The 26020-nt window shown below is 40.2% G+C and overlaps 1 protein-coding gene across 5 annotated transcripts in view; it reads left to right on the top strand.

The window, feature by feature from the left end:
* Nucleotides 1-26020, top strand: part of NCOA1 (nuclear receptor coactivator 1) — a 345294-nt gene that overhangs the window by 186641 nt on the left and 132633 nt on the right. For 3 of the 5 annotated variants that reach the window (XM_040427136.1, XM_040427135.1, XM_040427132.1), the window contains exon 1: nucleotides 11288-11414. The exons of 1 other annotated variant lie outside the window; for it this stretch is intronic. The gene's annotated coding sequence lies outside the window, so the exon portion shown is untranslated. Of the gene's footprint in view, nucleotides 1-11287; nucleotides 11541-26020 lie in introns of those variants that run through there. One more of the 5 variants, XM_040427134.1, reaches the window with a different exon arrangement.

Here is a 26020-nt window from a genome sequence, read left to right as displayed (position 1 = left end):
TTTCAGGGGACTACCTCTTGAAGCTCATCAAGAGAATGCCAAGAGTGTGCAAAGCAGTAATCAAAGCAAAAGGTGGCTACTTTGAAGAACCTAGAATATGACATATTTTCAGTTGTTTCACACTTGTTTGTTATGTATATAATTCCACATGTGTTAATTCATAGTTTTGATGCCTTCAGTGTGAATCTACAATTTTCATAGTCATGAAAATAAAGAAAACTCTTTGAATGAGAAGGTGTGTCCAAACTTTTGGTCTGTACTGTACATGTTACAGTGCTGTAGCCCAACAGGAAATGGTTCCTATTTCTTGCAATGAGTCTTCAGTAATAATTAGATGATGACAAATTACTTTGAGACATTAGCCTCTTTATGCCATGGTGTCCACGTTGCCAGTATCAGTATTTTCACCATTTAGAGTACATAGCCATTCAAGAGTTCATAGATAGATTTAAAGTGATGATAATGATGACTTGTCCCGAGGATACCTCATCGATATAAGCTCCATTCAAAATGTAGTGTCCATGCCAGGTTATTGAGGGTCAGCTCCTTTTCGCTTGAATGTGACCTGCCGCGACCACTACACTCTAAATGGAGCTGTGCTTATGGCTGTGTTAAAAGTGGTAGTTTCTGCACCAGTAGCTACAACAAATTGCGTTGTCAGGTGTCGGGCCCCCACCAGTCTGATATCAATAGGATATTTTGAGGATAGGTCATTAATATCAAGAGCCCGGAAAACCCCTGTAGTTTAAATGATCGAGTTGAGTGACTTTTTTTGAGTTACATCCTGTATTATACTCCAGAGCTGCACTCACTATTCTGCTGGTGCAATCACTGTGTACATACATTACATTACTTATCCTGTACTGATCCTGAGTTACATCCTGTATTATGCTCCAGAGCTGCACTCACTATTCTGCTGGTGCAGTCACTGTGTACATACATTACATTACTTATCCTGTACTGATCCTGAGTTACATCCTGTATTATGCTCCAGAGCTGCACTCACTATTCTGCTGGTGGAGTCACTGTGTATATACATTATATTTCTTTTCCTGTACGGATCCTGAGTTACATCCTGTACTATACTCCAGAGCTGTACTCACTATTCTGCTGGTGGAGTCACTGTGTACATACATTTCTTATCCTGTACTGATCCTGAGTTACATCCTGTATTATACTCCAGAGCTGCACTCACTATTCTGCTGGTGCAGTCACTGTTTACATACATTACATTACTTATCCTGTACTGATCCTGAGTTACATTCTGTATTATACTCCAGAGCTGCACTCACTATTCTGCTGGTGGAGTCACTGTGTACATACATTATATTACTTATCCTGTACTGATCCTGAGTTACATCCTGTATTATACTCCAGAGCTGCATTTACTATTCTGCTGGTGCAGTCACTGTGTACATACATTACATTACTTATCCTGTACTGATCCTGAGTTACATCCTGTATTATACTCCAGAGCTGCACTCACTATTCTGCTGGTGGAGTCATTGTGTACATATATTACATTACTTATCCTGTACTGATCCTGAGTTACATCCTGTATTATACTCTAGAGCTGCACTCACTATTCTGCTGGTGCAGTCACTGTGTACATACATTACATTACTTATCCTGTACTGATCCTGAGTTACATCCTGTATTATACTCCAGAGCTACACTCACTATTCTGCTGGTGGAGTCACTGTGTACATACATTATATTACTTATCCTGTACTGATCCTGAGTTACATCCTGTATTATACTCCAGAGCTACACTCACTATTCTGCTGGTGGAGTCACTGTGTACATACATTACATTACTTATCCTGTACTGATCCTGAGTTACATCCTGTATTATACTCCAGAGCTGCACTCAATATTCTGCTGGTGGAGTCACTGTGTACATACATTACATTACTTATCCTGTACTGATCCTGAGTTACATCCTGTATTATACTCCAGAGCTGCACTCACTATTCTGCTGGTGGAGTCACTGTGTACATACATTACATTACTTATCCTGTACTGATCCTGAGTTACATCCTGTATTATACTCCAGAGCTGCACTCACTATTCTGCTGGTGCAGTCACTGTGTACATACATTACATTACTTATCCTGTACTGATCCTGAGTTACATCCTGTATTATACTCCAGAGCTGCACTCACTATTCTGCTTGTGGGGTCACTGTGTACATACATTACATTACTTATCCTGTACTGATCCTGAGTTACATCCTGTATTATACTCCAGAGCTGCATTCACTATTCTGCTGATGGAGTCATTGTACGCCTGTAACATTAGCATACCTCCCAACTTTTGAAAAGCCCAAGGAGGGACAGTGGAAGCGGCAATTTTTTTTTTTTTACACTAAGCCACACCTCTAACTCCACCCAATGCTTATGTATTCATGACCAGTCCCTTTTGTGCCCGCACACAGTAATTATTCCCTCTTACTGCCCATTCACGGTAGTTATGCCCCTTTAGTGCCCTGTCACAGTAAGATGCCCCCATAGTGCCCCCACATAGTAAATTGCCCTCATACAGTGACTCCCTCACAAGAATGTAGCAGGTGAAAATAGTAACACTCACCTTGCCCCATTCCTCCGATGAATGGAGCACATTCGGCTTTCTGGCAGCAGATGCAGTGCGGTGACATCATCCCGCTTGCTGAGCTGGGCAGGACCGCAGAACTGCCACTAAAATATGAGACTCTCTCGCCAGGTACGGGACAGTTTGGAGGTACGCTTTAATACATTTTGCCACAAATTTTTCTGCCTTGCGTGAACGTGGTCATAAGAGAAATAATCGGAAGTGTCTAACATGAAAAGTTCCGTTCATGATGACATGTGGGAACGTGTGTCCTATCAGGGGTTAATCTGGGCTACCATGGCCGCCCTGAGCGAGCATTATTGGTAAACAGCGTAATCTTTGCCTTTCAAGTAAACTTTGCTTTCCTCTTTGTGTCAGTGATAACTGCTGGGCGGTGGATTAGCGTTTGCTTTGTTTTGTAGGTGCTAACATGCTGCAGGGCTGACCTTTCTGATAAATTTCCAAAGATCCTTATCGGCCTGTGGGATAAGCTGAGCACTTTATAACCTGCTCAAAACTACATCTGAAGGTTACAAACTTAGCTTCTTAAGGAGAACCAGGCGGCTGCTGACTTTCTTCTCTGTGTTTCTGAAGTGGCTTATCAGGATGGCTTTAATATAGGATTAAACCTTTTTTTTTTTGTTATTGGAAGTCCCCCCCTCTCCCTACCAAGGATAAGTTGACTACAAGTTATTTTTCAGTTTGAGCCTTCAGTGACCACCTGTTAGCAACCAGTGTTCAATCTCCCTGCAGCTCCCCCACAGGAGAAGTGAGGTATTACTGAAATCAGTAAGTTGGCCATGCAATGAACTGTTAAGCTTGGTCCTCCAAAGAGAAACACTCTTTGTAGCCACTCTCCTTTCTGGTCAATTGTTGAGGATCCTAAATTGGGAACCCCCACCCCTTTTATAAACTTAGAAAGCCCTAAGATTTTAGATTTTCTAAACCGAGCTATTAGTCCCTGCTGCTGACTTTCTTCTGAAGTCACTTATCAAGGGGTTCTCCACTTTGACAAACCTTTTTTGTTGTTGGAGGGCCTCCATATGATAGGTTGATCCCAAGTTATTTTACACCTTGGACCTTCAGTGATCAGCTGTTAGCAACAAGTGTTCAATCTCCCTGCAGCTCCCCCACAGGAGAAGTGAGGTATTACACAGTTCTCATTGAAATCAGTAAGCTGACCATGCAATGAACTGATGAGCTTGGTCCTCCAAAGAGAGACACTCTTTGTAGCCACTCTCCTTTCTGGTCAATTGTTGAGGATTTTAAATTGGGAACCCCCACCCCTTTTATAAACTTAGAAAGCCCTAAGATTTTAGATTTTCTAAACCGAGCTATTAGTCCCTGCTGCTGACTTTCTTCTGAAGTCACTTATCAAGGGGTTCTCCACTTTGACAAACCTTTTTTGTTGTTGGAGGGCCTCCATATGATAGGTTGATCCCAAGTTATTTTACACCTTGGACCTTCAGTGATCAGCTGTTAGCAACAAGTGTTCAATCTCCCTGCAGCTCCCCCACAGGAGAAGTGAGGTATTACACAGTTCTCATTGAAATCAGTAAGCTGACCATGCAATGAACTGATGAGCTTGGTCCTCCAAAGAGAGACACTCTTTGTAGCCACTCTCCTTTCTGGTCAATTGTTGAGGATCCTAAATTGGGAACCCCCACCCCTTTTATAAACTTAGAAAGCCCTAAGATTTTAGATTTTCTAAACCGAGCTATTAGTCCCTGCTGCTGACTTTCTTCTGAAGTCACTTATCAAGGGGTTCTCCACTTTGACAAACCTTTTTTGTTGTTGGAGGGCCTCCATATGATAGGTTGATCCCAAGTTATTTTACACCTTGGACCTTCAGTGATCAGCTGTTAGCAACAAGTGTTCAATCTCCCTGCAGCTCCCCCACAGGAGAAGTGAGGTATTACACTGTTCCCATTGAAATCGATAGTCCGGCCATGCAACGAACTGATGGGCTTGGTCCTCCAAAAAAAAACGCTCTTTGTAGCCACTCATCTCTCTTGGCAGTTGATGATGGTGCCAAATTTGGACTCCTCCCTTTTTATAAACTGAGAAAGCTCTAACATTTTAGGTTTTCTTAACCGGGGCGTGCTATTAGTCCCTGCTGCTGATTTTATTCTCGTGTGTTTCTGAAGTCACTTACCAAGATGGCTTTACTATAGGGTTAAAGGGGTTCTCCACTTTGACAACCCCTTTTTTTTGGACGCCCTCCCCCCATGATAAGTTGATCATAAGTTATTTTGCTGCTTTGACCCTCAATGATCAGCTGTAATCAGTGAGACATGTTAACAGTAAGTGTTCAATCTCCCTGCAGCTCCCCCACAGGAGAAGTGAGGTATTACACTGTTCTCATTGAAATCAATAAGCTGGTCATGTATTGAACTGATGAGTTTGGTCCTCCAAAGAGGGATGCTATTTGCAGCTGCTCTCGTTTCGTCAACTCATAGTGGTCCAAAATTGCCCCCCACCCCCTTTGTAAACTGAAGAAGTCCTAACAGGTTTTGGGTTCCCTAAACCAGACCACTCCTTTACTACAGACCAAAGTATGCAGATACTCTGTTAGTAGGGACACTTGGTCCCATCAGGTGACCAGAGTGACAATTTCTGATTAATGTGTGGGTCTCTACATAGAAAGAGACAATTTTCCTGTAGCTTATTGGCTGGAGGAGGTCACCTGACCTGCTCCAAGGTAAGGAGATGGTCCTTTTTGGAGAATCTGCTACTTGCATGTCCCTCCCCCACTGGAATGAATTATAGGCCATCGTGTGGGGTATAACAGCTCAGCTCCAATTCACTTCAACGGAGATGAGCTGCAATACCACCCACAGCCTGCAGTCAGGTGTGGCGCTGTTTTTGGAAGAAAGTATTCTTGTTTTTCAAATTCTAGACAACCCCTTTAAAACCCCCTAGAATTTTCAGATGACTCATCATGACTGCACCCATCATTTGCCCTCACTAGGCACTGGGAAACCCCTTTGATCCTAGAAAATATAATCACGTTTCAGATTGACTTTTGTTTCGGTTCCTCGCTGTTATCAAGGTTTCTACTTGCTGAGAATAGAATTATTGATACAGTTGGAAACCAAAAAAATTCTGACCATTTCCTGAGCACACAGCTGATGGGTTTGTTACAGTGTGTCGGTGAAGGGAATCCTGTGAGCTACACACAGCAGCAGCTCAAATCTCTGATATGATGCTAAAAATGTAGCACTGTGGGTAAGATATATCAGCTTGGAGTCCTGGCTGTTTAACTTACAATTGTACCGAACCCCTCAACTGTGAGAAGTTTTTGTCCTGTGTAGGTTTCCAGCACTTGAATGTAAATAAGAGTGTTTCCATTCAAAGACAGCAAGCAGTCTTGAAAATGGCAAGAAACTGGAATACAATGCACATCGGAAGTTGCAAACTGAGACCTCTCACAGCTGGGGGTTTGATACAATTGTCTACAGTTTAGATAAGAGCAGCAGCACACATCTCTTTCCTGTCCTGATAGTTTGTTACAATGTTTCAGTGCAATGTTCCAATTTGTATCCGGTCCAGAGGATTGTCTGGATGGAATACAATGGCAACAAAACCTCAGCTGTGTGATGTACTAAGTATATATGGTTATCAGCCTCAGAAGCATGTCATTATTCATTGACAGCAAGCAGAGATCTTAACAGTGGGACGGAACGTTTAAGTACGGAACGTTTCCTCTGATGTGCATAGGCACCTTTAAGCTAGCCTTATTACTTAAGATGGCTTTGGTCTGAACACTTATTTGGCCCACAGCTGTTCCTCCTGATCTGCCGTACACTTGCACACTCTGCTCGGGTGAGCAGAGTGTGGAGAGGGGAGTAAGCTGCTGCCAGACAACTCTTATGCCCCATGAAAACATGCCTGATCCTTCTTTCCTCCCATCTAGGATTTTGCCATCTAGGATAGTTAAGGCACCTCTAGAAAAGAGGATTGGGCCTGTTAAATTTCAACATGTCCGATCGTTCATTCCTCCCAAGAGAAACTCAGGACACCCCCATGCACATGCCCTATATTTTCCAGACTTGCCCCCAACGTTTATCTGTTGTGTATGACCACCTTTCAAGTGGTACAAGATGTAAGCTGGGCATGCCCATTACACAAACATCAGCCAAACCTGCCGATTTTTGGCAGACCCAAACAACCATAGGGCATGTGCATGGAGATGTGTTATAGTAGTTATATTCTTGTACATAGGAGCAGTATTATAGTAGTTATATTCCTGTACATAGGAGCAGTATTATAGTAGTTATATTCTTGTACATAGGAGCAGTATTATAGTAGTTATATTCTTGTACATAGTAGGCGGTATTATAGTAGTTATATTCTTGTACATAGGAGGCAGTATTATAGTAGTTATATTCTTGTACATAGGAGCAATATTATAGTAGTTATATTCTTGTACATAGAAGCAGTATTATAGTAGTTATATTCTTGTACATAGGAGCAGTATTATAGTAGTTATATTCTTGTACATAGGAGCAGTATTATAGTAGTTATATTCTTGTACATAGGAGCAGTATTATAGTAGTTATATTCTTGTACATAGGAGCAGTATTATAGTAGTAATATTATTGTACATAGGGGGCAGTATTATAGTAGTTATATTCTTGTACATAGGAGCAGTATTATAGTAGTTATATTCTTATACATAGGAGCAGTATTATAGTAGTTGTATTCTTGTACATAGGAGGCAGTATTATAGTAGTTATATTCTTGTACATAGGATGCAGTATTATAGTAGTTATATTCTTGTACATAGGAGCAGTATTATAGTAGTTATATTCTTGTACATAGGAGCAGTATTATAGTAGTTATATTCTTGTACATAGGATGCAGTATTATAGTAGTTATATTCTTGTACATAGGAGCAGTATTATAGTAGTTATATTCTTGTACATAGGAGCAGTATTATAGTAGTTATATTCTTGTACATAGGAGCAGTATTATAGTAGTTATATTCTTGTACATAGGAGCAGTATTATAGTAGTTATATTCTTGTACATAGGAGCAGTATTATAGTAGTTATATTCTTGTACATAGGAGGCAGTATTATAGTAGTTATATTCTTGTACATAGGAGGCAGTATTATAGTAGTTATATTCTTGTACATGGGAGCAGTATTATAGTAGTTATATTCTTGTACATAGGAGCAGTATTATAGTAGTTATATTATTGTACACAGGAGCAGTATTATAGTAGTTATATTCTTATACATAGGAGGCAGTATTATAGGAGTTATGTTCTTGTACATAGGAGCAGTATTATTTTAGTAGTTATATTCTTGTACATAGGAGGCAGTATTATAGGAGTTTTATTCTTGTACATAGGAGCAGTATTATAGTAGTTATATTCTTGTACATAGGAGCAGTATTATAGTAGTTATATTCTTGTACATAGGAGCAGTATTATAGTAGTTATATTATTGTACATAGGAGCAGTATTATTTTAGTAGTTATATTCTTATACATAGGAGGCAGTATTATAGTAGTTATATTCTTGTACATAGGAGCAGTATTATAGTAGTTATATTCTTGTACATAGGAGCAGTATTATAGCAGTTATATTCTTGTACATAGGAGCAGTATTATAGTAGTTATATTCCTGTACATAGGAGCAGTATTATAGTAGTTATATTCTTGTACATAGGAGCAGTATTATAGTAGTTATATTCTTGTATATAGGAGGCAGTATTATAGTAGTTATATTCCTGTACATAGGAGGCAGTATTATAGTAGTTATATTCTTGTACATAGGAGCAGTATTATAGTAGTTATATTCTTGTACATAGGAGCAGTATTATAGTAGTTATATTCCTGTACATAGGAGGCAGTATTATAGTAGTTATATTCTTATACATAGGAGCAGTATTATAGCAGTTATATTCTTGTACATAGGAGCAGTATTATAGTAGTTATATTGTTGTACATAGAAGCAGTATTATAGTAGTTATATTCCTGTACATAGGAGCAGTATTATAGTAGTTATATTCTTGTACATAGGAGCAGTATTATAGTAGTTATATTCTTGTACATAGGAGCAGTATTATATTAGTTATATTCTTGTACATAGCAGCAGTATTATAGTAGTTATATTCTTGTACATAGGAGCAGTATTATAGTAGTTATATTCTTGTACATAGGAGCAGTATTATAGTAGTTATATTCTTGTACATAGGAGCAGTATTATAGTAGTTATATTCTTGTACATAGGAGCAGTATTATAGTAGTTATATTCTTGTACATAGGAGCAGTATTATAGTAGTTATATTCTTGTACATAGGAGCAGTATTATAGTAGTTATATTCTTGTACATAGGAGCAGTATTTTAGTAGTTATATTCTTGTACATAGGAGCAGTATTATAGTAGTTATATTCTTGTACATAGGAGGCAGTATTATAGTAGTTACACTGACGAGTTAAAGGGTAACAATGTTGAGAACTTTTGACTTTCAGGCTCCATATCTCCATCCACTTCAGCATAGAAGATGAGACTCCCAGCATTTTATAGACACTCATCTTGGCTATCTCATACATAAATTGCAGCTATTTAGCATATGATTAGTTCTGCAGATTCTTCTCATGTAACTGCATTGTTACCGTTTTGCTCATTGATAGCGGTATCTCGGCCAAGAAAATTGCTAAGCTGCATCATGTGAGGCCATGACAGTTGGAAGAATATGAAATGAAGTCCGTCCATCCATTCCAAAGCCAAGAGGTGGACGTCCAGGCAAAATATTGGAGTCAACAAGTCGGCATATCACAAGGTCTCTCAGTACTGGGGCGACAAACACGGCAGTGGAGGCGGCTCGTATGCTTCGTAATAGTGAGATCACAGACGTCCATGCAAGCAGCGTGCAACGTGCATTACACAAGTCTGGAATGGTGGCCCGAAAAAAGGTGAAGAAGCCTCGACTTCAGTATCGTAATAAGAAGCGTCGGCTCAAGTTTCCCAAAAAGTATTCACAGTGGACGGTAGAAGATTGGAAACGGGTGATCTGGAGCAATGAGACGAAAGTCAACAGACTGGACTCTAATGGATGCAAATGGGTCTGGAAGAAACAAGGGAAAATGGGGCTAACGGATCAAGAAATTGAAGGAACCGTCAAGTTCGGTGGAGGAAGCCTGATGATATGGAGTTATTTCACAGCCAAAGGTGTTGGATACTTGACCAGGATCAATGGTGGTTTGAATGCTGAGCTACATATGAGTATCCTACAAGATGAGTTGCTTTGTATACTTGAGTACTATGGGTATGAAAAGGACGACATAGTGTTCCAGCAGAGCAATGTCCCAAAGCATACGTTAAGATTGGTGAAGAAATGGTTCAATGACGTAGAGGTGCTGGATTGGCCCCCACAGTCCTCAGACCTCAACCCAATCGGACACTTGTGGGTAGAGTTGAAGAAAATATATGTATTCGTACCCAAGTGAGTCGCCCAGTATGCACCAACCTTGGGAACGTGTAGAAGAGTCCTGGGAACAGATTTCGGTCGAGACATGCTTGAATCTGATGGAGACCATGCCCAGAAGGATTCAGGCAGTGCTGAAAGCCAAAGGTGGATTTACAAAATGATAAAAATTAAAATTTAGGAGCAAAACAGTAACAATGCAGTCACATGAGAAGAATCTGCAGAACTAATCACATGATAAATAGCTGCAATTTCTGTATGAGATAGCCAAGATGATGATGGGGTCTCACGGCCGAAGCTGCAGTGGATGGTGAGATATGGAGCCGGAAAGTCAAGGGTTCAAAACCTGGTTACCCTTTTACTCGTCAGTGTATATTTGTCTGCCTAGGGGGGCGGTATTCTAGAAGTTATTCTGTTAGTACCTTTCCTGTTGTCTCTCCCATGCTACTTACATTTTCTCATATAAGGTATTCTGAAACTGTCATATTGTAGTTATAGTTCTGTTCTTATTTTAACTTTTTTTTTATATGGTTTGAAGTTTCAGAACAAATGTACACATAAACCCTTTTACTGTACAGGTAGCAGAACAACCCCAGTTTTACAAGGGGCGTAACAAACAAGTTCCTTTTGTGCCAAAGTTCATAAAGGTTATGGGAAAAATTTGCAAAGATATAAAAGAAAATAAAGGAAATAAAAAGTCTGCATTAAAAAAAGTAGAGAATGACACGTTCCATGAATATTTCTTACTTATATTTTCATTATCATATTAAATAGCTCAAAATTTGAACGATTATAAATTGATTCGCAAAGTGAAATCTAAATATGAAAAATAAACTGTTTAGTTTTATTTAAATATTAGAAGAAAAATGACTTACCGTTATTCATGTGTCTCAAGAGGAATTACTAAACGCTACATTTTTTTGTTCGTTTTTTTGCTTATATTGCATATTTTTCAGGACGCTTTACATAATGTCCTTTTGTGTCCAGCATCATGTTATGCAATGAATAAAAAAAATTCAAAAACTTACAAAAAATCTATATTTGAAATCGGAACAAAATTTTTATTTGTTTACAAAGAGCACAAACTTTTATATATTTGTCCTTTTCTGTATTCTTTTTTTTTTTTTTTTCTTTTAAGGCCGAGCAAAGGCTGGCCCTTTAAAAGGCGTGGATCCGCAGGTTCTGTGATGCAATGGTAAACACTATGAGTAGGAACTTGTGTAGCCAGTTTACCCAGAATTCTCTGGGAAGGAGCTTGAAAAAAAAAAAAAAAAAACCTAAACGTTGAGAGAAGGAAGCAATATACAGGACAGCCTCAATGACAAAGCAGACTGCCCCTATCAGCGATCCGCAGAGAAGCTCTGTCCTCCGGATTACCTGGGCAAATGTAAGATATGGACGGTCTCCGAAGGGGGGTTTAGGGGTTTGGAAGATCGGCCCGGATGCAGCGGGGTTTTTTTATTGCATTTTTCTACGACCCTGCAGGAGGAGCGCGCAGACGTATGGAAAGGGGGTAAAGTATGGACTGAAGCCATGTTTATGCTGAAGTTACAATGCTGATTGTGCACGCCTGACTTGAGCCGACATGCTGGCGGGGTTTGGGGAGGGGGGCGGCGGCGGTGGCGTTATTAAATAGATCCGGCAGAATTTTTGCAGCTCTTTAAATTTAAGCAAAAAAAAAAGAAAATAATATTTTTTATTCTTTTTTTTTTTTTTTTGCTCAGACATGCCTGGCAGCTCTGCGACATGTCGGCGTGGTGTCGGCCTAGGGGAGGGAGAAGGGGGTTAAGGGGAGGCTTACCGCTGTTGCTGCGTTCTTCGGCGCAGCGGGTTAACATGCTCGTTTTTTGGAGGGCAGCCCTGCAGGATGGCAAGAGTTAAGAGGGGGGTTCTTGGAGGCCAATGCAAGCAGAAGGGTCTGGCGGGAGCATGAATTGGGTTGTTTTCAGCTTACCCCTCCGGGTGGTGAAGGTTGAAGCACCGAGACCTTTGAATTGGGTGTTAACCCTTGACATGCCGCACGGCTGGAAAAGCGCGTTTCCAGGCTGAAAAGGGACAAGTGCCCTCCCTTCCCTGGCCCCCTTTTCAATGACAGTTATAGGGGTGGAGGGCAGCATTGTTTTTTTTTTTTTTAACCCCTTCAGCACTGAAACTTTGGAGTTTCTTTTTTTTTTTTTTGTCTTTTAACCCTTTTACACAAATCACCGCTCTATAAAGAAATGAGTTCTCCAATCCCCTCCCCTGGCAGAGAAAGGCGTAAGTAGGCCAGTGCCCGGCTTCCAGAAGATTAAAGTGTTTTGAATCATCTCCAGCACCCAGTTTAACCCATGCCATGCTGGCCTAAAGACTGCCAGGCTCCGTTTTTTTTATCTCGTACCAAATCGTAGTAAGGAGCGCTGTGTTTCCGCAACCAAACGTGTGCCAGGCAGGTGCAGCGAGAAGGCGGGGGTAGGGTACAAGTACTGGGTTTTCTGGACGAGGGGATTTTAACCCCTTTAATAGCTGCTTTAACCAGTTACGGATGAGGTGAGCAGGCACGCGGAGACATCTGGGATATCTGTTGGGAGTGGTAGTCCTTTAACTAGCCAATAGGTCAGCACGTGACCGCGCTCGTGCCGAACTTTATTTTGACTTTTTTTTTTTTTGGAATGTAATGAATCACTGGGCTCTTGTGAAGTTGTTGACTGCTGCTACGTTCCCGGGATTTTGTCGTCACTCGCTGTCACTCTGTAGCATCCTCGGGGACGTATTGATCTATAGAGATATGTTTAGAAGCGTTTTTAGCCTGAGGAAATCCATTTGTGAAGTACGTTAAATGCTCAGTCGCCTTGAGTAATATCCTGCAGCGTATATTTTTCGGTTGAAACATTGTGGACGGTGATACAACGTATCGATTGTAACTTATATATATATATATATATATATGTGCGTTATGCATCCGCTGAGACAAAAAGTCAAGGACTGAATTAAACAGATATTTAGTGATGTATATGGGGTGCAACGTTTGCAGAGGCACCAGGGTTAGCATGCCCAAGGCAACCCCCTAAAGGGTCCCGCACTATGTATGATGACAGCTCAAATGTCAGTGCCGTGACAGGGTCTACAAGCTATGCCTATAGACTGCGTCGGGAGAGGAAATCTTATGCATTTGTTATCGTATCTATTTTGCATTTATAATGCAAGCTCCACTTTTAGCTGATACAGTAGACGTTGGCCTGCGCCCAGCGACTATTGTAAGTACGTTAATCTGCTGAAACAATAATGTGCACGGCAAATTAATGCAAAAATAAATAAACTACTCTTAAGAGGGTGTAGAAGAAACGTTATCGGCTAAAGGACAAAGGTTCGAGGACTTTGCTGCGCTCGCCTCCATGTGCACACATCTGAGTTGCATCATAAGACTGTATTATTCTGCCGCAATGTTGCCATGTGATAGGGATGGCCTATTATTCCCTTCTGTTACTGTACATGGATTCTGGTAACTTAAAAGTGTCCGGAAGGCTCCAGAACCCACCCACTTTTGACTTGAAGATCATCGAGGATCCCAAGATTGTGAGAGCACACTCCTTTCAGATCTTGGCACTAAAGTTCCAAAAGCTGACGACTTTTAGCGCTTGCAATTTTGGTAGTTGTGGACCTTACGTAATCTAATTCTAAGGCTAAACAATAGGGACACTCCTGGTGGGACCCTGTGGCCCTCTAATATTAAACCTGATGATAGAAATGGGCCAGAAGTTTCTTGGTCAGGGGCTATGAGCTGAGACCCTTGCTGATCCTTAGAATTAATGGGTTCTAACACTTGGAAGAACCCCATAGACTGTAATGAATTTCTCATAAAGTGCGTCTGTTCAGACTGAATTTCTATAATTTTAGGGCTACAGAAGATCTCCCGTTAATCACTCTTTAGGAGAAAATATTGATTTGTGATGATCAGAAACATTAGATTTTTTACTACAGATGTTTTGGGAAATCCCTGGCAAGCAGTGTCCCCAACTCTTCCTTTATACAGAGAGAAGGGGTCAATTCAGACCCCATGGCAGTTCCCTGAATGTATACCGTATTTTTCGCCCTATAAGACGCACCTGACCATAAGACGCACCAAGGTTTTTGAGGAGGAAAATAAGAAAAAAAAAGTATTTTGAACCAAAAGGTGTGCTTTTGGTGTGTTTTGAACTAATGGTGGTCTGTGGATGACACTGTTATGGGGGATCTGTGGATGACACTGCTATGGGGGATCTGTGGATGACACTGTTATGTAGGTGATCTGTGGATGACACTTATGGGGATCTGTGGATGACACACTGTTATGGGGGATGTGTGGATGATACTGTTATGGGGGATCTGTGGATGGCACTGTTATGGGGGATCTGTGGATGATACTGTTATGGGGGATCTGTGGATGGCACTGTTATGGGGAGGGGGATCTTTGGATGGCACTGTTATGGGGGATCTGTGAATGATACTGTTATGGGGGATCTGTGGATGACACACTGTTATGGGGGATCTGTGGATGACACTGTTATGGGGGGATCTGTGGATGACACACTGTTATGGGGATCTGTGGATGACACACTGTTATGGGGGATCTGTGGATGACACACTGTTATGGGGGATCTGTGGATGACACTTTTATGGGGGATCTGTGGATGGCACTGTTATGGGGGATCTGTGGGTAGTACTGTTATGGGGAGGGGGATCTGTGGATGGCACTGTTATGGGGGATCTGTGGGTAGCACTGTTATGGGAGGGGGATCTGTGGATGGCACTGTTATGGGGGAATCTGTGGTTGACACATATATAGCGCCCCTCCGCTCACAGCAGTATTAATATGTAAACTGTAATTCTTAACCTCTTCTTAATTTTAGTTAAAGTAGCGCTATCCCGTGTACTACTACTTACTATCAAGCTCCCGTACCATAGCAGGCAGAGCGTCCGGCAGCGTAACGTCACTCGCTCACGTCACGCGCCTGCTCCACCTGCTTCATTCATAAAGTGGGAGGAGCATGCGCGGGAAGTGAGTGAGTGACGTTACAGCTGCCGGGCGCTCTGCCGGCTACAGGAGCTTGATAGTAAGTAGTAGTACACGGGATAGCGCTACTTTAACTAAAGTTAAGAAGAGGTTAAGGATTACAGTTTACATATTAATACTGCTGTGAGCGGCGGGGCCTGGTGTAAGACTACAGTGACTGCATCGGGCCCCGCCGCGATTCCAGCGGTTGCCGGGCTCCAGCCCCTCCTCCCTCCCCCTGATACATCGCCGCGCTGTGAAGCATCGCAGCCGGCCGCGATGTATCAGTGTTAGCGATGTAAAAATGGCAGTATTCGACCTATAAGACGCACTTTGGGTGAAAAAAGTGCGTCTTATGGGGTGAAAAATACGGTAGATTTCTTATCTACTATTGGTCCGGGCTAATAACCATCCTGTGAATGGCTGCCCTAAGTTCTCCCATGTAACATATACTATTAAATCTTGTTTACTATATGATAATACAGATAAACTAATATGTGTAACTATATTTTTCAGCTATTTTATCCCAAGCTTCACAAACGTCTCCCACTCTTGTCTTTTTAGTTTGCTGCTAAATAAAAATTTTTTAATGAAAAGTTACATTTATACGCTTCATAGAAATGATTCTGACACTATCAGGCTGGGAGTAGGCTGAGCCACCGATGGCACCGTTGTGGGGTCCACCACCAGGCCCACAAGGTTCTGTAGACTTGGTCTTCTGCTGGGTTCTTGGCCATTGACCAAATCCTGTTTTTTCTTAGTCCACTCTAGCATCAGGCTTACTTAAAGGGCTAGTAATCCTGTGCATAAGTACATAAAGAATAGCATTCATGTATGTGGTTATATAAATTTCCATACATTGACAGATTGGGATTGTGTGAAAGAATTTCCTAAATAGCTGAGCACAAGGTATTTTCAACTATTACCTGCATGCAAGAGACTGGCCTCCTTCAAGGCATTGCTGAGCTGTAAGTTTACTGTACATAGGAAAATATCAGATTCTGCAAATTGTTCAGTTCGTTTTAACTTGTGAATGTTATTCGGACAGTTTTTAAGACACCTGATGAGCCACTTCACAGTTCATCTTCATAAGGACACCTGACCAGCAGTACTGCCACATAGACAAGCCATGACACTGCTATACAGGTGCAGAGGCCAAACTGTGTCATTTTGGAGAGGGGCAGTGACATATCATACCCTCTCCCCCATCAACTCTTACTGTATGCCCCATGTTCCTCAAGGTTCCTAAACTGGATGGTGGGAATGGGCATAATATCAATGGCATGTCTTCTGTAGGACAAGGCTTTGGTTATGAGGCTGGAAATCAAGGAAAAATACCTCATTCTGCATTTTTACCACCCCCTCCATTGCAGGTTGAAATAAAATAAAAATCTAAAGTATGGTATGGAAAATATGGGCAGAACTTGGCCTGATTTTGCATGGATCCAACCTAAACTCTCTGTGCCATAGGATACCTAGAACGGTATAAACCCCATACACTGTAATAGGATGCCAGAGTGCGGTAATATACCCCGTGTACATGAAGCCTTATAAGATAAATCAGCTCTGCTCATGAAGAGTGACTGATGTTGACCACAGCCTTTCCCAGGGAATATGCTGCTATTAATCCTTTTATTGCAATATGGCCGCTTCTTAAGACTTTGTTCCCGGGTAAAGTCTACGTTCACACCGTGTTGATGTATCCAGGGAGCGATGGTTGCGATAACGTCAGATTTTACGATGGCATTATACGAGTTCCTAAGGCCGGAGGTATAAAGAGGAATGAATGTTAGTAGCAAGATTAAAATGCCCATAGGCAATGGGAAATTGGGGTAAGGTCTCCATAGGAGTCCGGGTGTTGGGAGTCCGGCATATCCGAGAGTGAAGGCTGGAGAGAGTGTTCTCCAACCAGGGAACCAGTGCTACCTTCTAACAGGCCAGGCGGTGATTGGAGGACGGCTCTGGATGGTAGCCTTCATTGATATCACCCTGAAAAATGGCCACCTCCACTTCATACACAAGGCAGGCCGAGGAGAAGACGTGGACTTCACTTTGAAATGCTCGCTGGGTTACTGCAAAACTAGGATAAAAGCCAAAAGTGATAGCAAAGAGCAAATGATGTTTTGACTGCAGAGATTTGCTTTACTTAACACCGGAATAATCTGGGCATAGCTGGTATATCATAAGCATATTCCTGCAGAGGCTAAGGGTTATCATTCATTTACATTCCTACTGGTAAACATGTACACAACCCATAAAGTGAGATACTGCCTTGTATATAGTGATATGGAGCATGCTGGTATAACCTGGGTATCTCCTGTATATAATTATATATGTACAGCTGGTATAAGTTATACATCTTCTTGTATATAGTGATATGGAGCATGCTGGTATAACCTGGGCATCTCCTGTATATAATGATATATGTACAGCTGGTATAAGTTATACATCTTCTTGTATATAGTGATATGGACCATGCTGGTATAACCTGGGTATCTCCTGTATATAATTATATATGTACAGCTGGTATAAGTTATACATCTTCTTGTATATAGTGATATGGAGCATGCTGGTATAACCTGGGCATCTCCTGTATATAATTATATATGTACAGCCGGTATAAGTTATATATCTTCTTGTATTAAGTGATATGGACCATGCTGGTATAACCTGGGCATCTCCTGTATATAATTATATATGTACAGCTGGTATAAGTTATACATCTTCTTGTATATAGTGATATGGACCATGCTGGTATAACCTGGGCATCTCCTGTATATAATTATATATGTACAGCTGGTATAAGTTATACATCTTCTTGTATATAGTGATATGGAGCATGCTGGTATAACCTGGGCATCTCCTGTATATAATTATATATGTACAGCTGGTATAAGTTATACATCTTCTTGTATATAGTGATATGGAGCATGCTGGTATAACCTGGGCATCTCCTGTATATAATGATATATGTACAGCTGGTATAAGTTATACATCTTCTTGTATATAGTGATATGGACCATGCTGGTATAACCTGGGCATCTCCTGTATATAATTATATATGTACAGCTGGTATAAGTTATACATCTTCTTGTATATAGTGATATGGGCCATGCTGGTATAACCTGGGTATCTCCTGTATATAATTATATATGTACAGCTGGTATAAGTTATACATCTTCTTGTATACAGTGATATGGACCATGCTGGTATAACCTGGGTATCTCCTGTATATAATTATATATGTACAGCTGGTATAAGTTATACATCTTCTTGTATATAGTGATATGGACCATGCTGGTATAACCTGGGCATCTCCTGTATATAATTATATATGTACAGCTGGTATAAGTTATACATCTTCTTGTATACAGTGATATGGACCATGCTGGTATAACCTGGGTATCTCCTGTATATAATTATATATGTACAGCTGGTATAAGTTATACATCTTCTTGTATATAGTGATATGGAGCATGCTGGTATAACCTGGGCATCTCCTGTATATAATTATATATGTACAGCTGGTATAAGTTATATATCTTCTTGTATATAGTGATATGGAGCATGCTGGTATAACCTGGGTATCTCCTGTATATAATTATATATGTACAGCTGGTATAAGTTATACATCTTCTTGTATACAGTGATATGGACCATGCTGGTATAACCTGGGCATCTCCTGTATATAATTATATATGTACAGCTGGTATAAGTTACACATCTCCCTGTATATAGTGATATGGAGCATGCTGGTATAACCTGGGTATCTCCTGTATATAATTATATATGTACAGCTGGTATAAGTTATACATCTTCTTGTATATAGTGATATGGAGCATGCTGGTATAACCTGGGCATCTCCTGTATATAATTATATATGTACAGCTGGTATAAGTTATACATCTTCTTGTATACAGTGATATGGACCATGCTGGTATAACCTGGGTATCTCCTGTATATAATTATATATGTACAGCTGGTATAAGTTATACATCTTCTTGTATATAGTGATATGGACCATGCTGGTATAACCTGGGCATCTCCTGTATATAATTATATATGTACAGCTGGTATAAGTTATACATCTTCTTGTATATAGTGATATGGACCATGCTGGTATAACCTGGGCATCTCCTGTATATAATTATATATGTACAGCTGGTATAAGTTATATATCTTCTTGTATATAGTGATATGGAGCATGCTGGTATAACCTGGGTATCTCCTGTATATAATTATATATGTACAGCTGGTATAAGTTATACATCTTCTTGTATACAGTGATATGGACCATGCTGGTATAACCTGGGTATCTCCTGTATATAATTATATATGTACAGCTGGTATAAGTTGTACATCTTCTTGTATATAGTGATATGGAGCATGCTGGTATAACCTGGGTATCTCCTGTATATAATTATATATGTACAGCTGGTATAAGTTATACATCTTCTTGTATATAGTGATATGGACCATGCTGGTATAACCTGGGCATCTCCTGTATATAATTATATATGTACAGCTGGTATAAGTTATACATCTTCTTGTATATAGTGATATGGACCATGCTGGTATAACCTGGGCATCTCCTGTATACAATTATATATGTACAGCTGGTATAAGTTATACATCTTCTTGTATATAGTGATATGGAGCATGCTGGTATAACCTGGGCATCTCCTGTATATAATTATATATGTACAGCTGGTATAAGTTATACATCTTCTTGTATATAGTGATATGGACCATGCTGGTATAACCTGGGCATCTCCTGTATATAATTATATATGTACAGCTAGTATAAGTTATACATCTTCTTGTATATAGTGATATGGACCATGCTGGTATAACCTGGGTATCTCCTGTATATAATTATCTATGTACAGCTGGTATAAGTTATACATCTTCTTGTATATAGTGATATGGACCATGCTGGTATAACCTGGGTATCTCCTGTATATAATTATATATGTACAGCTGGTATAAGTTATATATCTTCCTGAATAAAGTGATATGGAGCATGCTGGTATAACCTGGGTATCTCCTGTATATAATTATATATGTAGAGCTGGTATAAGTTATACATCTTCTTGTATATAGTGATATGGACCATGCTGGTATAACCTGGGTATCTCCTGTATATAATTATATATGTGCAGCTGGTATAAGTTATACATCTTCTTGTATATAATGATATGGACCATGCTGGTATAACCTGGGTATCTCCTGTATATAATTATATATGTACAGCTGGTATAAGTTATACATCTTCTTGTATACAGTGATATGGACCGTGCTGGTATAACCTGGGCATCGCCTGTATATAATTATATATGTACAGCTGGTATAAGTTATACATCTTCTTGTATATAGTGATATGGACCATGCTGGTATAACCTGGGTATCTCCTGTATATAATTATATATGTACAGCTGGTATAAGTTATACATCTTCTTGTATATAGTGATATGGACCATGCTGGTATAACCTGGGTATATCCTGTATATAATTATATATGTACAGCTGGTATAAGTTATACATCTTCTTGTATATAGTGATATGGACCATGCTGGTATAACCTGGGCATCTCCTGTATATAATTATATATGTACAGCTGGTATAAGTTATACATCTTCTTGTATATAGTCATATGGGGCATGCTGGTATAACCTGGGCATCTCCTGTATATAATTATATATGTTCAGCTGGTATAAGTTATACATCTTCTTGTATATAGTCATATGGGGCATGCTAGTATAACCTGGGCATCTTCTGTATATAATTATATATGTACAGCTGGTATAAGTTATACATCTTCTTGTATATAGTGATATGGACCATGCTGGTATAACCTGGGCATCTCCTGTATATAATTATATATGTGCAGCTGGTATAAGTTATACATCTTCTTGTAAATAGTGATATGGACCATGCTGGCATAACCTGGGCATCTCCTGTATATAATTATATATGTACAGCTGGTATAAGTTATGCATCTTCTTGTATATAGTGATATGGACCATGCTGGTATAACCTGGGCATCTCCTGTATATAATTATATATGTACAGCTGGTATAAGTTATACATCTTCTTGTATATAGTGATATGGACCATGCTGGTATAACCTGGGCATCTCCTGTATATAATTATATATGTACAGCTGGTATAAGTTATACATCTTCTTGTATATAGTGATATGGACCATGCTGGTATAACCTGGGTATCTCCTGTATATAATTATATATGTACAGCTGGTATAAGTTATACATCTTCTTGTATATAGTGATATGGAGCATGCTGGTATAACCTGGGCATCTCCTGTATATAATTATATATGTACAGCTGGTATAAGTTATACATCTTCTTGTATATAGTGATATGGACCATGCTGGTATAACCTGGGCATCTCCTGTATATAATTATATATGTACAGCTAGTATAAGTTATACATCTTCTTGTATATAGTGATATGGACCATGCTGGTATAACCTGGGTATCTCCTGTATATAATTATATATGTACAGCTGGTATAAGTTATACATCTTCTTGTATATAGTGATATGGAGCATGCTGGTATAACCTGGGTATCTCCTGTATATAATTATATATGTACAGCTGGTATAAGTTATATATCTTCCTGAATAAAGTGATATGGAGCATGCTGGTATAACCTGGGTATCTCCTGTATATAATTATATATGTAGAGCTGGTATAAGTTATACATCTTCTTGTATATAGTGATATGGACCATGCTGGTATAACCTGGGTATCTCCTGTATATAATTATATATGTGCAGCTGGTATAAGTTATACATCTTCTTGTATATAATGATATGGACCATGCTGGTATAACCTGGGTATCTCCTGTATATAATTATATATGAACAGCTGGTATAAGTTATACATCTTCTTGTATACAGTGATATGGACCGTGCTGGTATAACCTGGGCATCGCCTGTATATAATTATATATGTACAGCTGGTATAAGTTATACATCTTCTTGTATACAGGGATATGGACCATGCTGGTATAACCTGGGTATCTCCTGTATATAATTATATATGTACAGATGGTATAAGTTATACATCTTCTTGTATATAGTGATATGGACCATGCTGGTATAACCTGGGTATCTCCTGTATATAATTATATATGTACAGCTGGTATAAGTTATACATCTTCTTGTATATAGTGATATGGACCATGCTGGTATAACCTGGGTATCTCCTGTATATAATTATATATGTACAGATGGTATAAGTTATACATCTTCTTGTATATAGTGATATGGACCATGCTGGTATAACCTGGGTATCTCCTGTATATAATTATATATGTACAGCTGGTATAAGTTATACATCTTCTTGTATATAGTGATATGGACCATGCTGGTATAACCTGGGTATCTCCTGTATATGATTATATATGTACAGCTGGTATAAGTTATACATCTTCTTGTATATAGTGATATGGAGCATGCTGGTATAACCTGGGTATCTCCTGTATATAATTATATATGTACAGCTGGTATAAGTTATACATCTTCTTGTATATAGTGATATGGACCATGCTGGTATAACCTGGGTATCTCCTGTATATAATTATATATGTACAGCTGGTATAAGTTATACATCTTCTTGTATATAGTGATATGGACCATGCTGGTATAACCTGGGCATCTCCTGTATATAATTATATATGTACAGCTGGTATAAGTTATACATCTTCTTGTATATAGTGATATGGACCATGCTGGTATAACCTGGGTATCTCCTGTATATAATTATATATGTACAGCTGGTATAAGTTATACATCTTCTTGTATATAGTGATATGGACCATGCTGGTATAACCTGGGTATCTCCTGTATATAATTATATATGTACAGCTGGTATAAGTTATACACCTTCTTGTATATAGTGATATGGACCATGCTGGTATAACCTGGGTATCTTCTGTATATAATTATATATGTACAGCTGGTATAAGTTATACATGTTCTTGTATATAGTGATATGGACCATGCTGGTATAACCTGGGCATCTCCTGTATATAATTATATATGTACAGCTGGTATAAGTTATACATCTTCTTGTATATAGTGATATGGAGCATGCTGGTATAACCTGGGCATCTCCTGTATATAATTATATATGTACAGCTGGTATAAGTTATACATCTTCTTGTATATAGTGATATGTAGCATGCTGGTATAACCTGGGTATCTCCTGTATATAATTATATATGTACAGCTGGTATAAGTTATACATCTTCTTGTATACAGTGATATGGACCATGCTGGTATAACCTGGGTATCTCCTGTATATAATTATATATGTACAGCTGGTATAAGTTATACATCTTCTTGTATATAGTGATATGGACCATGCTGATATAACCTGGGCATCTCCTGTATATAATTATATATGTACAGCTGGTATAAGTTATACATCTTCTTGTATAGTAATATGGACCATGCTGGTATAACCTGGGTAATGAATGTTTCTTGTATAAGATGGGCCTAAAAGTTTTGTTTTTACTTCTTGAACGTACATCGTTCAGACAAGACACGGACTATGGCGCCGGCAGGTGTTGGTTTGTCTTACTGGAGACAGACAGACACATCTGGGACCACGTGGAGGCGTTTGTCTACATACAGTGGTTCTATGCAGAGACCAGATGGAGAGTTTGCAGGAAATGAGGGACTGGTGAAGGGGGATAGATTTGCAGTATATATGTGAGTATATGGTGGATGTAGAAGAAGATACAACTGATGTACAATAGTCTATTTCATCGTCATGTTACAGCAGTAGGTGGCCGGGTGGACAACCAATGTGGGGTGGTCACCCAGCTTTCCCAGAATCCTTAGAGCTCGTTCTGGCTAATTATACAGCAACATGTAGCTGTGAGGATTTCTATTGTGTAGTGAATCATATCAGGTACCTGCGGAGAATCCGTGTGAGGACCCTGCTTATCTTATAAACCCGTCAGATACTAGGAACGCCACAAGTGCTCCACAAACTGGCTTCTTAAAGGGGAGTTCCTCTTTTGGAAATAAAATGTTTAAGCGCTACACTTTGTCTTTCTAGTAACCCTTTATTTTGCAAAAAAGTGTTCTGTCCCTTTAAATTTCACATTTTCACTTTCGAGTTAGTTTCGACAGCTATGGGTAGCCGCCTAGTAAGGGGTGGGGGGGGGGGGGCCACGTTCCATCTCATTTCCAAACCGTCTGGTTTTTTACTAATATTCTGGATTAGAGGATGCTGGATGAACAGAATTAAGACAGTGAATCATTGGCGGCAATGAATAGGGGCAGACGGCAGATTTTCTCACACATTTGCTTCCCATAGGATAACCCTGGGGTGATGTGTTGCTCGAGCCCCTGACAGCTGCAGGTCAGAGGTCAGCCGCAGCTTTGTGTTCTCCTATTAAGTTCTATGGAAGTGTCACCGGGGAGGGGGGGGGGGGGGTCACAAAAAGTGAATAATTCTTCCTGAATAGACAGATCCGTGCTGAGAGTCCATCACTGAGTCCATCCTGAGCCTGACGTGTCCCGAGACCTCTCCATTCATACCCGGCCATCCTCCATAGTTACCAGACACAGGGCTGTGACCAGTAGCCGTGTAATCATCATCAACCCATATAACTGCGTCATGGCACTGGTCGTGATCAGTCATTACCGTATGTCAGCGCCCTATCATAATAACATATCATTGTCATACCATGTAGCATCGGTACTTAAATACTGTTTGTAGAGGTCCAAGTACTTGGGTGTGCCGCCGGGTGAAGGTCCAAGCCGCTAAAAATGTAAGGCGAGGCAACACCAGTGGCAGGTAGTGCCATGCATTGAATCCCTACCGATCCTCTTAGTGTCCGAAAACAGTGAGTGCCCCTCAAACAGTAATGATGCTCCTTAGTACCTCTCAGACAGAAATGATCCCCCTTAGTGCCCCTCAGATAGTATTGATACCTGTTAGTGCCCCTCAGATAGTAATGTTATCCTTTAGTAGCCCTCAGACAGTAATGATGCCCTTTAGTGCCCCTCAGATAGTAATGGTGCCCTTTGTGCCCCTCAGATAGTAATGATGCTCCTTAGTACCTCTCAGACAGAAATTATCCCCCTTAGTGCCCCTCAGATAGTATTGATACCTGTTAGTGCCCCTCAGATAGTAATGTTATCCTTTAGTAGCCCTCAGACAGTAATGATGCCCTTTGTGCCCCTCAGACAGAAATGGTGCCCCTTAGTGCCCCTCAGACTGTAATGATACCCTTTAGTGCCCCTCAGATAGTAATGGGGCCCCTTAGGGCCCCTCAGGCAGTAATGATGCCCTTTAATGCCCCTCAGACAGTAATGATGCCCCTTAGTGCCCCTCAGACAGTAATGATGCCCTTTAGTGCCCCTCAGACTGTAATGATGTCCTTTAGTGCCCCTCAGACAGTATTGATGCCCTTTAATGCCCCTCAGACAGTAATGATGCCCCTTAGTGCCCCTCAGACAGTAATGATGCCCTTTAGTGCCCCTCAGACAGTAATGATGCCCCTTAGTGCCCCTCAGACAGTATTGATGCCCTTTAATGCCCCTCAGACAGTAATGATGCCCCTTAGTGCCCCTCAGACAGTAATGATGCCCTTTAGTGCCCCTCAGACTGTAATGATGTCCTTTAGTGCCCCTCAGACAGTAATGATGCCCTTTAGTGCACCTTAGACAGTAATGATACTTGTTAGTGCCCCTCAGACAGTAATGATGCCCTTTAGTGCCCCTCAGACAGTAATGATGCCCTTTGGTGCCCCTCAGACAGTAATGATGCCCCTTTGTGCCCCTCAGACAGTAATGATGCCCCTTTGTGCCCCTCAGATAGTAATGATGCCCTTGTGCCCCTAAGACAGTAATGATGCCCTTTAGTGCCCCTCAGACAGTAATGATGCCCCTTAGTGCCCCTCAGACAGAAATGATGCCCTTTAGTGCCCCTCAGACAGTAAT

This window comes from Bufo bufo, chromosome 4 (assembly GCF_905171765.1).
Source record: "Bufo bufo chromosome 4, aBufBuf1.1, whole genome shotgun sequence".
Lineage (NCBI taxonomy): Eukaryota > Metazoa > Chordata > Amphibia > Anura > Bufonidae > Bufo > Bufo bufo.
The sequence above is the reverse complement of the archived record's forward strand: the minus strand, read 5'-3'. Positions and strand labels throughout refer to the sequence as shown.